Here is an 18,225-nt window from a genome sequence, read left to right as displayed (position 1 = left end):
ACGCAATGTCAGAATACATAGGCTGGAGGAAGGAACCAGGAGGAAGAAGAAGAATTGAGAAAAAAATGGGTTTCAAACTAGAATTCAACCCTCTTTAGTAAAAAATTTGATGTGCCTTTCTAATGAATGAATAGTTGAACAGAATGAGATAGGGGATGCCAAACAGAAGGCTCTTGACAAGGATTATCAACTTAGGGTCGAATCATTTCAAATCTATCCTGGTGCCAGACTCCCCACCCACCTGGAATGGCTTATGTCTCTCTCACTCCTTGTTTCTTAGACTCCCAGCTGCTGGGGTCTTACCAGGCCTATCCCAGCTGGATGAGACAGTGAGAGGTGCCAGGGCAGTGGCAGAAAGGGTCCCATTGATTTAGGAATTGGAGGAGCAGCTGGAATGGAGAGAGGAAATAATCTGCTTGGGCTGTGATGAGATGCTGTGAACGTACCCCTTTAGATTCCAGGATTCAATGCAAAAGTCAGGAACCAGAATGGATCACGACACCTTTGAAGTTTTATTAATGTCATGATACTTTCTACACATGACAGTAAGACTATGCTGTCCTCAGCAAATTCAAAGGAGTTATGTGTATTTGAAGTGTTTCATTAGTGACTGACCCATTCAGCCATCCTTCCCATCATCTTAATAGCCTGCCTTCAACGTCAAGTGGAAGGGAGATGCCCTACTCATCAAAGGAGGCAGGGAGACAGCCTGGAAGTGAGCGCTGGGGCACTCAGATCCCAAGTCTGGGTCTGTGACTAACGCTGCATTCCAAGAGGGGAAGGGGTAGGTGTGGGATGGGGGATGGGGGAAAGAAGCCATGGGCGCTGCTGGAGTTCAGTGCAGAGAAATCTACCCTGCTCAGTGTCACAGGAGGGAAGGCTTTTTCAGGATCGGTTCAGGACCTGGGGGAGATGGAGGGAACCCAGAGCTGTAGACGGAGGAAGGCGTAGGTGGGTGGGGTGGACCAGGGTTGGAGAGTGAGACAATGACAGACCACTCGGGGGAGCACAGAGGCAGGTGGAAAATCTGGAAGCTAAACTTCATATGGAATTCTGTTAACAGTTGATGATTTTACATGGGTGGCATCCGTCTTACTATTTGCTTAGATTTCCATGAACTCCTCGAGGGCAGAGACCAAGCTTGGTTTATCTTTGTATTATCCCTGCCTGATTGAGTGCAGCCACAGAATATGTGAGCAAAAAGCAAGTCCGTTGTTGCATGGATTATTATTATGGCTATTGCGTGAATAAATTATTTTTGTATTCGTGGCCTTGGAGAAGAGAGGGGTTTTTTTGTTTGTTTGTTTTTTTGCGGTATGCGGGCCTCTCACTGCTGTGGCCTCTCCCGTTGCGGAGCACAGGCTCCAGACGCGCAGGCTCAGCGGCCATGGCTCACGGGCCCAGCCACTCCACAGCATGTGGGATCTTCCCGGACCGGGGCACAAACCCGTGTCCCCTGCATCAGCAGGCGGACTCTGAACCACTGCGCCACCAGGGAAGCCCGAGAAGAGATGTTTTAATAAGATTGCTTCCTTATCCGTGGGGAGGACGAGCCCCCAGAGACTGCCCATCTAGGCAGGAGAACTGATACACAGTCTTGGAGTGGGGATTTTGGAGCTCAGTGGAGGTCAACTTTTTCTCTTTTTTCAATACTTTATTTATTTATTTATTTTACATCTTTATTGGAGTATAATTGCTTTACAATGGTGTTAGTTTCTGCTTTATAACAAAGTGAGTCAGTTATACATATACATATGTTCCCATATCTCTTCCCTCTTGCGTCTCCCTCCCTCCCACCCTCCCTATCCCACACCTCTAGGTGGTCACAAAGCACCGAGCTGATCTCCCTGTGCTATGCGACTGCCTCCCACTAGCTATCTATTTTACGTTTGGTAGTGTATATATGTCCATGCCACTCTCTCACTTCGTCCCAGCTTACCCTTCCCCTTCCCCGTGTCCTCAAGTCCATTCTCTAGTAGGTCTGTGTCTTTATTTCCTGTCTTACCCCTAGGTTCTTCATGGCATTTTTTTCCCCTTAAATTGGTCCATATATATGTGTTAGCATACAGTATTTGTCTTTCTCTTTCTGCCTTGCTTCACTCTGTATGACAGACTCTAGGTCCATCCACCTCATCACAAATAGCTCAATTTCATTTTTTTATGGCTGAGTAATATTCCACTGTATATATGTGCCACATCTTCTTTATCGATTCATCCGATGATGGACACTTAGGTTGTTTCCATCTCCTGGCTATTGTAAATAGAGCTGCAATGAACATTTTGGTACATGACTCTTTTTGAATTATGGTTTTCTGGTGGGAATGTGAATTGGTACAGCTACTATGGAGAACAGTATGGAGGTTCCTTAAAAAACTACAAATAGAACTACCATATGACCCAGCAATCCCACTACTGGGCATATACCCTGAGGTTAACTTTTGAACAATGCTGTACTTCAGAAATCAATACTGAGCAGGAGGGAGAAAAGGGCAGGAGAGATTTGGACAAGCCAAGTGAAGCTGGTGTTTGCCTGAAACCTGTGTGAGCAGATAGAAGTACCAGGACTGGGAATTCCCTGGCTGCCCAGTGGTTAGGACTTGGTGCTTTCACTGCCAAGGGCCCGGGTTCGATCCCTGGTTGGGGGACTAAGATCCCCCAAGCCAAGCAGCGTGGCCAAAAAAAAAAAAAGTACCAGGACCCTCCCCTGCTTAGTCGATGAGGCTGCCTGGGCCTAGAGTCATAGGGAGAAGAGCAGAGCCTATTCCGGTTTAAAGAATTTTAGCAAATTTTATGGACCTCAGAGTGCCATCTGGCATCATGGAAGTAGGAAGTGCAACAGAAAGGGATGGGTAAAGCAAACTACCCTTTTTTACGTAGAAATATTCAGCTCTCTCAGTCCATTCTCCAGCCCTCCCCACCATCTCCATACAAGCCACGTTCCATGAAAAGTGGCAAGGATGCTATCAGGAGAGATATGAGAAGCAAGGCTACTAGGGAAATTTCTCCAATCTGGAGATATTCCTACTTCACACCTCATTTGGGAAGCTGTCACCCCGAGAGCCCCAGGAACTCTCTGAAATGCGATGCTGCTTGGTGGGTTAGGCTGATCTGGGCACCAGGGGGATACATGGGCTCATATATTCCCTCCTCTCTGCCTTGCATTTGTATAAATTGTTTTTGCCTTTTCCCCGTGTCTCTGTTGGGATTTCGATGAGTTTCTTATCAAACTGAATGACTTATTTAAAAAATACAGACCTTCATTTGTCTCATGTCATGGAATGTTCCCCCCTAGTCCATTTTTCCTTTTATTAGAGAATGCCAAAGGAGAAGAAAAAATTAGTGCATTGAACTTCCAAGGGCCAAAAAATAAAATAAAAAAGACCAGGGTAGCTAAGTGCTCAAAAAGGGATTTTCCACAGGTTAGATGGAAAAGATGCTTAAACACCCCTTGCTAACTTCCTGGCAGCTGGCAGGTATTTGCATCAAGCAGAACTCTTGATTTAAGAGATGGAAAAAAGAATTTATTAGCTTATGAACTGTAAAGGTCAAGGGCACAGTTGGCTCTAGACACGACTCGATTTGGGGATATCATTAGGTCTTGTCTCTGTCTCTCAGCTCTGCTGGACTGTCTAGGTTGGCTTCATTCTCATCTCAGACTTCTCTGGCCATCTTATCTGAAATTGCGTCCTGCCCTTCCCCCACCTCCTCGCCGTCCTTATTCCTTTTTTCTGCTGTATTGTTCTCCATCACAGCTACAGCCACTTGACATTCTATGCATTTTAATTATTTATGTGGTTTTTGTCTGTCACCCTCCATTAAAATATAGGTTCCGAGAGGGCAGAGATTTTGTTTTATTTACTGCTATCTCTCTAACACCTAGAATAGAACCTGGCACATAGCATGTATTTAATAAATATTTGTTGCCTCTTTCTGGTTGGTGTAAGTTAATCACACAGCTCTTATGAATTTCATTACACGGTTATATCATCATTTATTTAACTGACTTCCTTTTGATGGACAGCATCTACTGGTTCCAATGTTTTGTTATTAAAAATAGTGCTGCAAAATCTAGGCTGTGAAAAACTCTACAGACAAATGACCTGGTTTCTTCAGCAAAGAAATTGCAAGGAAAATGAGGCAGAAATGGATGGTGTCAGGGAGAAGGCCTCCAGATGAAAAGAAACTTGAGAGATACATCAGCAAAACAGCAACATGTGACCCTTCATTGGATCCTGATTCAAATAAACAAACCCTTAAAAATGTTTTCTTGACATTTATGATACAATTGGCCATCTGAACACTGGACATTTAGAGGTATTAGGAAAGTATTGTTAATTTTGTGGGATGTGATAATGGTGCTGTGACTAAGTTGAAAGAATAAAGTCCTCACCTTTTGAGATACTCAGTGGAATATTTGCAGATGAAATGACTTGGTGTCTGAGGTACGCTTGCAGATAATGCAGGGATGGGGGCAGTAAGAACGTTATAGATGAAACAAGACCGGCCATGTGCTAATTGGTGAAGCTGGGAGGTAGGTTTATGGGGGTTTATTGTACTGTTTTATCTATGTTAGTATATGTTTGATATTTCTATACTAAGAAATTAAAAAAACAAACAGTGCTGTATAATCCAGTATGTGGGGTGGGATGAAGTGGGTGGGGTTTTAGATTAAATAAAATGGCCCACAAGTTGGATAAGTGTCCAAACCGTGTGTTGGGTACATGGAGGTTTGTTAGACCATTCTCTCCACTTCAATACATGCTTGACATTCTCTATAGTGGAAAGTTAATTGCGATGCAGTGAACACCTTGTCATAAGCCCCTGCTTAGGTCTTCCCTGGCCTCAGTCTCCCTAATTCTTGGTGTGGCTGCATCCAAAGCTGCTACGAGTGGTGTCTGACCAGACCTTGTTTCTGCCTTGATGCACTAAAACCGTTTAAACAACATGTTTACTGAGGTATTGTTTACATATCATACACAAAACTCACCTGTGTAATTAAATGATTTTTAATAACTGGACAGAGCTGTGCATCCATCACCATAATCTAGTTTTAGAAATTTCCATCATCCAGTAAGACCCCTTGAACCCACTTATACTTAATCTCCTTTCCTACCCCCGGCCCCAGGCAACAACTACTCTACTTTCTGCCTCTAAAGATTTGTCTTTTCTGGACATTTACTACAGACATTTAGAGTCCTTGCCTGGAATTTTTTTTTTTTTTTTTTTTTTTTGCGGTATGTGGGCCTCTCACTGTTGTGGCCTCTCCCGTTGCGGAGCACAGGCTCTGGATGTGCAGGCCCAACGGCCACGGCTCACGGGCCCAGCCGCTCCGCGGCATGTGGGATCCTCCCGGATCAGAGCACGAACCCATGTCCCCTGCATCGGCAGGTGGACTCTCAACCCCTGCGCCACCAGGGAAGCCTCTGGAATTTTTGACATTCTCTTTCCTACTCTTTTGTTTCTTACTCAAGGATGCTCCTGTTCTGTTATCAGTGAACCATTTTTTTTGAGACATATCTTCTCATTTCTGTTCAGAAATTTAAATGATTCAGTTCTCTACCTTTTGGGAAATACTGTGTCATAGTGATGGTCTGTGACCCCTACTTTACATGGAAATTAATGGTATGCTAACAAGGCAGTGATGATCAAGGCTCAGAGAACTTCCTACAGATTAATGAGCAGCTTAGAGAGTAGACAGACAAATCCAAATCTAGAGGCCACCAACCTCAGGGAGTAGATTTCTCAACAAATGTCCCCAGGACCATAATGCTTGATAAAGTCCTAGAGACCTCTGGTATTTCTTGCAGTCCCAGGGCTCAATTTTGCCTTACTTCCTTGATCTCTGATCCCAGACCCTATGGGACATCATATATTGCCAAGGTTTAGTCACTTATTTTGTCGTGGGCCACAGCCTCCCAATTCACTAGAAAGTATTTACTGAGGGGCTCTTACATTTTGTGAGCTAGACTTCTCCCGGGATCCAAATTATTGATGCAGGACCTGAATACCTAGTGATTGAATAGTCTGTGTCCATCGAATACTTCATCTGTAAATCCAGAGCCATAGGGGCCATTCATTCACTCGATAAAGACATGTGAATAAGTACCTACTATATATCCAACTCCTGGGGATACAAAGATAAAGAAAAAACTAGCTCTTGTCTGTAGGAAGTTCACAGTCTAGTGATGGAGATAGACACAGAGAAATAATGGCAAAAACTGAAATATTTGCAAGGTACAGTGTTAGTATAGAGGGATTCAGGAAGTATTTCACAGAACTTGCGTTTGATTTGGGTCTTGAGGGATGAGTAGGAGTTTGCATATGACGAAAGAGGAGCAAGGACATTTTAAGAGAACAAATATAAAGCATGAGGTATAAAATGAGATTTGAGAGCCTAGTTATTTCTTACCTTTTATTTTCCTTTGAGTACGAATTTTCTCCTTTCAAAAATTTAAGATGAAATGCTTTTTTAAAACTTTTTAGATATTAGGATGATTTTAAAGTTATAAATATACCTTTGTATGCTACATTGGATACATCCATACTTTTTGATATAAAGTACTTTTAATGCTTCCCAGATCAATACCCTTTCGGTAGAAATCTAATTATAAGATAAAGTTCCAAATTGTCAGCAAGGCATAGGGCAGTCTTTGCAACCTGACCACTACTTATTTCTTCAATTTTACATTCTACTCTTCTCCTCCAATACTCATGCAGTGGCAATATTTATAGTTCTTGAACAAACCATGTTGTTTCTCCCCATCACGAACTTGTACACACTATTATTTTTGCCTGGACTAGGAAAACCTCAGTCATGCTTCCAAGGACATTTGCTATTGACACCACAGTCTCACTGTAAGTTTGCTAAGTCCAGTTAGCAGCAAAACATACACAGATACCCTAAAACGTTAACTTGGTAGCAGTCATTTAATACAGATGGTCCCTGACTTACAATGTTTCAACTTACTTTTTTTTTGACTTTACAATAGTGTGAAAGTGATATGCATTCAATAGAAGCCATACTTTGAATTTTTATCTTTTCCCAAGCTAGTGATGTGTGGTATGATACTTTCTTGTGATGCTGGGCAGCAGCAGCAAGCCACAGCTTCCAGGCAGCCATATGACCCATGAGGGTAAATAACCAGTACAATTACAACTATTCTGTATCACACACCTATTTTTCAGTATAGCATTCAATAAATTACATGAGATATTCAACACTTTATTATAAAATAGGTTTTGTATTAGAGGATTTTTGCCCAACTGCAGGCTAGTGTAAGTGTTCTGAGCACGTTTAAGGTGGGCTAGGCTAAGTTGTGATGTTTGGTAGGTTAGGTGTATTAAATGCATTTTTGACTTATGATACTTTGAACTTATGATGGGTTTATTGGCCATAACCCCATTGTAAGTCAAGGAAGATCTGTATTGATCAAATAAATTGGAGGAATGTTTGCCAAAGACAATAATTTTTAGTTTTACAAAATTGATATTTTTATGATTGCAGTTAAGTACAAGAGTTACTTGTCTCATGAGGTCCATGGTAATAAATCTTGGTTCAGGATAATAAAGCCTTGTCCTCAGCACATGAACATATACTTCTCTTCCTATTTCCTATGGGAGAATGGCATGGACTCAATTCATATAGAAGCAATATGTCTGGTTACCAAGGTCTAGATTAGAAGACTTGGCTATAAATGGAAACTTGTTTCTTAAAAATGGAGATTTGATCTGCTCCCCAACTAGTCTTATTTTCTCTGGTTCTTGTAGTGAAATAAAGATACAGACACTTTAGGTGACGTAATGCCTAAAGATTTATCTCAAGTTCCTAGATCTTGGAAAATCCTTGGCACAGAATCAAAGACCAATGTGAAAAATTAAAAGCTTCCAACAGCCTTACCTTTTTTTTGGCAGATGTCTTCATAAGGCAAAGGAAACTTCGTGGTTAATATAAAATATATGACTTAAATATGTTTGCTACTTATATGAGGCATCAGGCTGATTTATTCAGAATTGTGGTCAGTTGAGGAGAAAGCTGGCATATGGATTTGAAGGATTATCTGGAAAATTAACAGCTCTGTATCTTTAATGGAGGATAAAGTTGCAGGTTGAGTTCATTCAGAAGGGGCAACAGGGGAACTGTGGAGCATCCATCAGAAAAGGGTTTCTGATGTTCTGGTGGCAAAAGATTTTCTATACCAGCATGTTTCAGAGCAGGAGCTTCTGCATACTTTAGCATCTTCAAAAGGAACACCTGGCCGTCCTTACTTGAGAACACCATTGAGATACCTTACTGTTATGATTCTGGCCAAATTTATGTAGGACCATCAAATCCATGGATATAATTCTATATACATTTCTTTATATATTTTAGACCTATCCTCTGGGATCAACTGTCTTTCTTCCTGAAATACTGTCCTTTATTAATTCCTTAGTGAAGGCATTATTTTATTTTGTCTTAAATGGCATTATTTAGTTCTTGTTAGAGACTGATAGTTTAGCTAGGTATACAATTCTAAATTGACAGGTTTTTTTCTTTCAGCACATTGATATCTCATTCTGTTGTCTACAGGTTTCCATTGCTGCTACTGAGACATCTTCTGCTACTCAAATTTCTATTCTTTTTTCTTTTATTTCTGGCTGTTTTTAAGATATTTCTTGTTGGTGGTGGGGTGTGTGGAGAAGGAGTTTGAATATTCTTTAGTTTCACTGTGATGTGCACAGGTGTGGATATTTTTAAAGTTGAATTTGTATGCTTTCTGAGCCTGAGGATTAACGTCTTTAATTTTGGAAAATTCTCAGTCATTATTTCCTCAAAGATCACTTTTCTTCATTCCTTCTATCCCCTTCTTTTGTCCCCTCTTTGGAGGGGAAGTCTTAGGATTCCTTCTTGTGTGCCTTCTCTAATCTCACAAAGTCAGGCCAGAGGCTGAGAGCCTCCCATTTATTTCCCCAGGGCAGTGCTTTGAAGTGTTTACGGTTTGTGCCTTGAATCCTGAAGAATGGAGCCCACTGCTGATATTCTGTGCTGTCTGTGGGGGTTTGTATACACCCTCTGTGGGAGCACGTGCACAGCATTTGCAGAGGCTCACATGCACTGTCTTGGGAGTATGTGTGGAGTGCTGGGGGCTGCATTGGCCAGCTGGGGATGCTGCAGGTGAGAAGTTCCATAGGACTCATGGGCAGGCCTCTTGGTGGAGTCTGAGAGCCAGTTAGTAGGACCTATGGCTGGTTTTTGAGACCCATCGGGTGGTTGCTATGAGCCCCTGTGGGTTTTCCCTGATTCTAGCTCCCTCAGGACTATTCAGCTGTGTCAATCCCCTCAGTGATCTGGGTGGGGCAAGAAAGAAGTGGGTTTCTTGGGCAACATCTCTCCAGTCTGGGGAAGCCAGGTACTCACTCTGCTCTCATCTTCCCCCACGGCAAGAAAGAAGTGGGTTTCTTGGGCAACATCTCTCCAGTCTGGGGAAGCCAGGTACTCACTCTGCTCTCATTTTCCCCCATGGGAGAAATCGCAGGCAAGTGTCTCTCTTGGCAGTGAGCCGTGCCGCCTTGTGAGGAAGGGGTGACACAGGTAAAGTGGAACTGTTTTTCTCGCCCTCTACAATGTGTTTGTCCTTGGATTTTGAATGGGGTGCTGGAAACTTTCCACTGGACTCCTGGGTTCTCACAGAGGTATTCCCATCCATGGATGGTTGTCAAATTGGTGTTTCTGTCAGGGTAAGGACTGTAATCTTCTATCCCACCACCTTGCTTACATCACCTTGCAGCTCTCTATTCCTTTCCTTGGAGCTATGATGGGATATACATTCTAGAATCACTCTTAATTTTATAACTCTTAACCATTCATAATTCTATATCTCTTTATCTCTCTATGCAATATTCTGGGTAGTTTTTTTTCACGTCTGTTTTCTAGGTCATTATTTTTTCTTTATCTGTTTCTAATCTGCTGATTATCTGTTCATTGAATTTTTCATTTACATTATTATTATTTTTTGACCTTGAAAAATGATATTTGGTTATTTTTCCCTCTTGCCTCTGCTCTTTTGGGATAGTATTTTCTTTCTTTCTCCTTTAAAAATACCTATTTTAATACTCTGAACCTGACAATCCTATTTTATGAAGTTCTTGGGGGTTTAATTCAGCTGTTTGTTATTTCTGCTTATTTTCTTTTTTTTTTTCTTTTATTTATTTTGGCTGTGTTGGGTCTTCGTTACTGCACATGGGCTTTTCTCTAGTTGTGGCAAGTAGGGGCTACTCTTTGTTTCAGTGCACAGGCTTCTCATTGCGGTGGCTTCTCTTGTTACGGAGCGCGGGCTCTAGGGCGTGTGGGCTTCAGTAGTTGTGGCTTGGGGGCTCTAGAGCACAGACTCAGTAGTTGTGGCGCACAGGCTTAGTTGCTCTGCAGCATGTGGGATCTTCCCCGACCAGGGATCGAACCCATGTCCCCTTAACCACTGCACCACCAGGGAAGTCCCTCTGCTTATTTTCATTCATGGTGGCTTACTTGTCCGTGTGTGTTTTAGTTTTGGTTAGCGAGCTAACATTTAGTGAGACATTTTCTGTGGGTTCCTGCAAGGCTAGGGTTGAAGGTGGGTACCTCTAGAGAGAATTCTTCTGGGCACTCTGAAATGCTACCAACCTGGAATCACTCTACTAATTTTTCACCTTGAGGTTTTCCAAACCATGTAGGGAGTGCAATTTAAACCCCAAATGCACATGAGAATAATTCTGTGGTTATGAATTCTCAGGGAAATGTTTTTTCCCTTTCTGATCCCAGATCAAGTCCAACAGGTTTCCTTACTCTAACCTCTTTATCAGTGGGTGAATTATTTTCACCAAGGGCAGAGACCTTTGAGGGTCCTGGCCTTATTTTTCCACCATGGGTAGGTCTAGGACTTCGGTCTTTTGTCCCCTTGTAACAGTTAAAATCTATAAAACTGTAAAAGCCTCTTGGTCACTGAGGTTGGCAGATATTCTCAAGCCCTTAACAGTCTCAGTGTCAATTTGTCACTCACTTCATATTTTGGCATCTGGGATTTCTGCTATTTGAATCCTAGCTCATTCACTAACTGAATCCTAGTCTATTCACTAACTGAAAAGATTTTTACATGTTTTGTGTCAGTGATTTTTTCAGGATGTCAGTCTATCAGATTACTGGAAATGCAAATCCTATGTTGTTTTATTTCATTTTTTCCTTAACAATATAAAATGAACATATTTGGTGTCAATAAATATTCATTTAAAGCATAATTTTTATGAATGAAAGAATTTACCTATTTGCATATTTCTTTGTACATTTCCATAAGAGGTCTTTATTTCATTAAAAATACTTTTTACACAAATTTAAACATATGGGTTGATTTCTCTATTTTGAAAGTTAGGGTTTTTTTTCTTTGTAGGGCAAATAGACAATTACATTCTTATTGTTGCTGCATCTTAATGATAACTTAAGATACTCCCTTGAACTTTTGTCCCAGATGTGGGTTTTTTGTTTCTTACTTGTGCAGACATTTTTTCCTCTCTTTGGCTAACTGTCTCAGACATCATTATCATTGTACATGCTTGCCAGTGCTATTTATAAAGGCAGAAAAATCCAGAATGGGGTGTGTGTGTGTGTGTGTGTGTGTGAGAGAGAGAGAGAGAGAGAGTGTCACAGAGAGGGATAGAGAGAAAGAAAGAGGCAGAGAGAGAAGGACAAAGAGTGAAACATATATACACAGAGACAGAGAGAGACAGAGAGACAAGACACTCACAGACATATGTACTTACCTGCTATGCAGATGTCTTTATGAGAAAATGGGAAAATATATAGTCATTGGACTGCAGTTTTCTCTGTAGCGAGCTCCCAAAACACCACAGTACCTTAACCAGGCTGCAGCTATGATTGTTTTTGCATTTCTTAGGGCTGTCATGGGCTGTCTACTGATTTCAGGGTTGCTAATGACCGTGTGGAACAGAAGAAGCTTTTGTGGCCAGACTGAGTTCAGGCTGGGAATCGCATGACTAACCATTCTTGAGACATCGTTTGCTGAGATCATCAAAGTGGGTTTTATTTTTTTTTTTTGCGGTACGCGGGCCTCTCACTGTTGTGGCCTCTCCCATTGCGGAGCACAGGCTCCGGACGCGCAAGCTCAGCGGCCATGGCTCACGGGCCCAGCCGCTCTGCGGCATGTGGGATCTTCCCGTACCGGGGCACGAACCCACGTCCCCTGCATCAGCAGGCGGACTCTCAACCACTGCGCCACTAGGGAAGCCCGGGTTTTATTTTTGATAAACTTTCTGTCTCCACTCTTTCTGTGGCTACAGGTGAGGCACAGTTGGGAGAGCAGTCTGGACAGAGCTGGGGGCCCCTGAGAGCCTGAATATTTAACAAGAGATTTCTTCCTGGGGTAGTGAGTGGGTCCTTGGATAGGTATTTGGACACAATACCCATATGAGGTGCAATCTTCCCTCAGTGTCACCCAGACAATGGTCCCTTCAGGCCTATCCCCCTGGGAATATGTACTATATGGGGCAGGCATGGGCTCTAGAGTCTTCTTTGTGCAGGGTTATGTAAAAAGTGCTTATGAAAAGAAACACACACCAAGCCCTAAGTCAGCAGATGTTTCAGACCCTGAAAATTCCCTTCAGTGTCCAAAGCCCAGTTTTCAGAATGTGTCTCAGCTCAGTTGGGGTAAATACAGAGTCTCTAGTTCTGGCTTCCCCCAGGCATCTGATGAGGCTCCTTGGGGCTTCCGCTGTGTCCGTAACTATTTTTTTTTTTACTTGGGGGCATCTCTGGAATATCCTTCACTGAGTGGTCAGATCCATGAATTATTCTAAAATTGATCAATCACAACTCTGGTGTTTGAACAAGGGGAAGTTGGGGAAATGGAACTTTCCATCCTTGTCATTCATCCATCCACCTGTCCATCCATCCATCCATCTATCCATCCATCCATTCGAGTGCGCACACAGTGTCAGGCACCATGCTGGATGCTGGGACACAGACTGAAGAAGACAGGCTTGGCTCCTGACAACAGAGTGCGCATACTCTATCAGGTGGGATAGATGGAACACGAGAGATTATGGAATCAATTGCACCTGTGGCAGGTGCTACACATGGGGTGCATTGAGTCCTTTGTAAGACTAGTCGCCAAACAGAGTTGTTTTCGGATTCCCACCACTTCTCTTCTCCACTGCCACCCCCGGTCCAAGCCACAATCATCTCCTACTTCTAAATGGATGTCTTGCTTCTGCACTTGCCCGCCTCAGTCCATTCTCTGCAAGGCAGCCCAAGTGACCCTGGGAAGCATAATTTAGATCTTGTCACTCTTCTGCTTGAAACTCCCCAATGGCTCCCAAGACCCTCTCCTTCTGGCCCACCCAGTACCTCTTCGACCTCATCCCCAGCTGTTGTCCCCTCACTCACCCACCCAGCCCCACTGGCTTCATTGTAGCTCCTAGGACACCTACAGTCCCACTTCCGGGCTCTGTACTTGCCCTTTCCTCCACCTGGAATGTTCCTCTCCTAGATATTCACATGGTTCAATCCCTCCCCACCTTTGAGTCTTCATCCAAATGTCACCTTCTCATCTCCCAATTTAGTTTTTCCTTAGCACTTAACACTAACACATTGTGTTTTACTTATTTATCTTATTTTTTGTCCATCTCTCTGCTTCGGAATTCAGGTCCAGGAGAGCATGCATGTGTTTTGTTCTTAGTTGTATCTCCAGCACCTAGAATAGTGCCTGGCACATAGTAAGTGCTCATTAAAAGAAAAAAAGAAAGAATGAATCTTCAGTCTCCATCTCCTTGGGTAATTTTCCCTCATCAGGCCATAGTCTCTTCTATCTGTCATACTAGGGAAACTGAGAAAAAGAGAAAGTGTGGAGAGAAGTCCCATTCACCTGGCATGGCCTTTCCCTGCCTACTACTGGGATAGTGGAACTCATAAGACATCCTTAAACTCAACTAATCCTAGCAGCTCTCTTTCTCCTTGAGGGAGGAGTATCTTGCTGTTGCTCCTGGGTCCTGCTTGGGGAGGAGTAAGAAGCTAGGTGAGGACAGTGGCAGAGAAAAGGAACCTCAATGTGCATTTTTAGAGGCCAATATGGGGCACTTTTGCAGACCAATTAGAGGCCCCATTTGATAGTGGTGAGTAGATGATGCCACCTTGCTGTGCTTTGGGTTTCTTCTGGGCAGGGCGGGGTCAGTTTCCAGGTCCCTCATGGAAGGGAAGGGGCCCCTCTAGCTGGCAACATCTCCAAGCAGAGAAGAGCGGCTCTTATCCACAGCTGGGGGAAGTCCAGCTGACTTGAGCCATGATGATGGCACAGAGCCAACTTAAGGTCCAAACATGCATAGCGTCCAACAACTAAACAGTTGAGAGCAGGACACATTAACCAAGCTAGTGCTCAAGCAGTCAGTTGACTAACCGGAAACCAAACCAGGGGCCAAGCAGTTCAGTCCAGAGTCCAGCTGGCTAACATCAAGAGGAAACTCCTCAAACAAGCTAAGATCACTGGGTGGCTGGCCAACTCTTTCTGAATTCAGTTTCTGCTGTCCAGTCAGACCTCTCGGTCCACCCATGGGGGCCATATTTTGGCCATTCCTTCCTCTTTTGTCTTGTAGAGCTTGCATTTGCTGTCTTAAACCGCCAGGTGGTGACCATGCTTCGAAAAGTCAAAACCTGAGGTTATCATTGGCAGCTGGGCGATGTGACAGGTAAGCAAATTACATGTGACCCCACCCACTGTGGGGTGGGGCTTGGTTTTCTCATCTACAAAAGAAGGGCTTGGACTCTCTCTATATAAATGTTCCAAACTCAAATGCTTTGCAGTGCCAGGCAGGTGACAAAACGAATGACCTGAGTCAGGCAGGGACTGTGGGAAACTGGTGGACACATGCCCCATTTAAGGGGCTGTTTAAAGCCAGTTGTTGCCACACAGGAATGTGAGTTGATTGTTGCGAGATCCCCTGATTTTCCAGCAGAATCTAGAAAGCTAGATTTTTATGTACAATCTCCTTTTAGAAATGTTGGCAATGAATTCAAAACTTAAAAAAAAAACTGTGCCGATTAAAACACACACACACTCAGACACACACACGCACACACTGAACTGGATTTGGCCGACAGCCCCTTGTTCACTGTGCTTGAAGATGCCTCCAGTTCCTCCAGTTCTGAGATCCTCTTGTTCTTTGAGCTTTAAGATCTACGGTGCTGGACAAGTAGAATTGAGGAAGAAGAAATAGGAAGAGAACTGTATGGGAGGTTTCCATGGGGCTCTTCGCCCTCTCCGCCGGTCTCCTAGTCCAGCAGTTCTATTTTGGTCAGTTTCGGGATCATCTGGGAGCTTGGAGATTCTTACCAAGCCAGGGCTGACCTAAGCCTGGGTCAAGCCTGGACCTCGGTGCACCTGGGGAGCCCTCCAGATGACACACACAAGAGTGGGAATGTTGCCCTGGATCAGTGGTTCTTAGCACACACTGCATGTGAGAATCACCTGGGGACCTTTTAGACCAAGCCCTGCCCAGGGTCAATTAAATCAGGTGCTCTGAGTAGGGAGGCTTTGGTCTTTCAAACAGCCCCTAAAGGATTCTAATAGGCACCCAGGGCTAGGACCCACTGACCTGGATCAATGCTCCTGGTCAATGCTTTTCACACTTTAATGTGCTGGAGGGTTACCTCCGGGATCTTGTTAAAATGCAGTTTCTGAATCAGGTCTGGGGCGGGAACTGAGATTCTGCATTTTAAATAAACTCCCAGATGTTGCTGCTGCTGTGGCTCTGGGGGACCACTCTTTGAGTGGCAAGGGTCTGGGATGGTGTTTTCCAAACTACCCCAATGGTAATCATCACTTGTTCTTATTAAATATATACATTCTGTGGAAATAAATGAAGACCACACAAATGAGAACAGGCAAAGGCTACTTATTTAGAGCTTGCTCTAGCAAAGAAGTCAGCCACCACCATCTGAGTTTTGGCAGAGACTCAAAGGTAGGTGGAGGAGAGGGAAAGCTTTATAGTGGAAAAAAGGGAAGGCATCAGGTGTGACTTGATTGGAGGCTATTGGCTTGGGGAAGCTGGAGGCAGGGCTTACTAGAGCGGGGCATCCTGTGATTGGCTAGGGGAGTATATTTGGCTTTCTCTGGTTGGTCATTTTGGGCCAATGGTTACAGGGGTTGTTTAGTTTCCTGGGAGGGATGGTGCAGATAATGGGTAGGAGTTCTATTTTTATATATGGTCTGGCTGTTGTCCATTTATATATTCAGTCTCTCAATTCCTGGCTCTTCTCTGGACTACCTGATTCAGAAGGTCTGGGTTGGGGCCCAGGAGTCTCCAGGTGATTCTTATCATCAGGAAATGGGGGGATGAAAACCATGTAAATTAGAATCACCTGGGGACACAAGTTGACAGTAGCTACCCAAACCCTACCTCACAGAATCTCTGGGCTTGTGGTAAGGAAATCCATATCTTATCTATTCTTGAGTAACAAGCATCTCAAAACTTAGTGACTTTGGGCTTCCCTGGTGGTGCCGTGGTTGAGAGTCCGCCTGCCGATTCAGGGGACTCGGGTTCGTGCCCCGGTCAGGGAAGATCCCACGTGCCGCGGAGCGGCTGGGCCCGTGAGCCATGGCTGCTGAGCCTGTGCGTCCGGAGCCTGTGCTCCGCAACGGGAGAGGCCACAACAGTGAGAGGCCCGCGTACCGCAAAAAAAAAAAAAAAACCCAAAAACAAAAAACTTAGTGACTTAAAACAATAATGATTCATTATTTCTCATGTTCTGTGGATTGACTGGGACCTCCCCAATTCAAAGACCCTGGAGCCCAAGGACAACTGTGCGAAATCCCCCAGTTCTAACATGTGTCCTTTAGGAAGGAAAGTTTGTAAGCACTAGGGAGTCATCAATGAATTAGGTTGAAGTAACCCCTAAACTGTATTTTGGCAAGTTTCAAATATCAAAATGTAGTGATTCCAGCGGGCTCCAAGAGGTAGTTTCTTTTTTTACTATGATGTAGTTGACTACAGGCGTTTAATTTGCTGCACAAAGCCTGCTCTGGTGGCAGTGGTGTAAATGTTTGGAGTTTTTGAATGACAGAGGTGGTGAGAAGGTACATTTCAAATAAGTAGTGATAGTAATAGCTAATGTTTATTTACTATGTGCCACACACTCTTCTAAACACTTTACATATTTAATCCTCTTTTGATATTCATGACAACCTTATGAGTTAGGCCCTATTTGGCAAATAAGAAGACTGAGGAAAGAGTAATTAATTTGCCTGAAGTCACACAGTAGGGGGAGGAGCCAGGATTTGAACCCAGGCAGTCTGACTGTACACTGTATGTACTCATATACACTGTATATGTCGTATACACTCAAATAAGAGGAATTAGTGCCTTCTGAAACTCCAGGTGTAACCTCTCTCATCACATATTTTGTGGATTATAGGAAAGAGGCTGCTATCCTATAAGCAGCCTGGCCTGGCTGGATTAGATAAGCAGTCATTGTCAGGCCAGAAAGGACTGGTTAGGGGTCACAGTCTCCCAAAAGAAATTAGCTCCTGTCGCTGTCCAATCATCAGCCAGAAAGAGGTTGACCCCCTAATTCTCTTTCCCTTGCCCAGTGCCCTGTAATTGTCCGAACACACCTAGGGCCAGCTCGACAACCTAGAGCTGGTAAAAATAAAACTACGGTGAAAACAGCCACATCAGTTGCTATGCCAACCTGTGCTGTACCCAAGGCTATTTTCCAGGGGATGTTGAGGTAGAAAAGGTTCTGGAGGCTAAGATGTGGGGTGGGGAGCGTTCAAATCTCCCTTGATGGATTTTGAGCCAAGTCTGCCTGAAATCTCCTTCAGAGGCTTGCACTGCCTTTAGGATAAAGTCTCCTGCTTAACACGGCTGGCACCCCTCCCCCGCCCTCTGGCTTCCTCTCTCTCCATTGCCTCATCACGTTTTCTGCTCCCAGGGCACTGAACAGATCTTGTTCTCCATTTCCTTGCTCTCCACCACCTCCAAGCCTTTCTACAGATTGATTTCAGCTAGGACTGTGTTCCCTCCCTCTCTCCTCCTGCTTGAATCATCCTCCAGCTGCACTTCGTGTCACTGTGAGAACCTGCAAATATCAAGAACTGTGACGAGTCTGAGCTTTGCCTTCCTTGCAAGCTAACTTGTGAGCTTGGCCATGGCTTCATGGCTGCCGGCAGGAGACATGAGACATCTGGGTCAGAGGGAGAGGACAGT

Source organism: Phocoena sinus, chromosome 15 (genome assembly GCF_008692025.1).
Source record: "Phocoena sinus isolate mPhoSin1 chromosome 15, mPhoSin1.pri, whole genome shotgun sequence".
NCBI classification, from domain to species: domain Eukaryota; kingdom Metazoa; phylum Chordata; class Mammalia; order Artiodactyla; family Phocoenidae; genus Phocoena; species Phocoena sinus.
The sequence above is the reverse complement of the archived record's forward strand: the minus strand, read 5'-3'. Positions refer to the sequence as shown.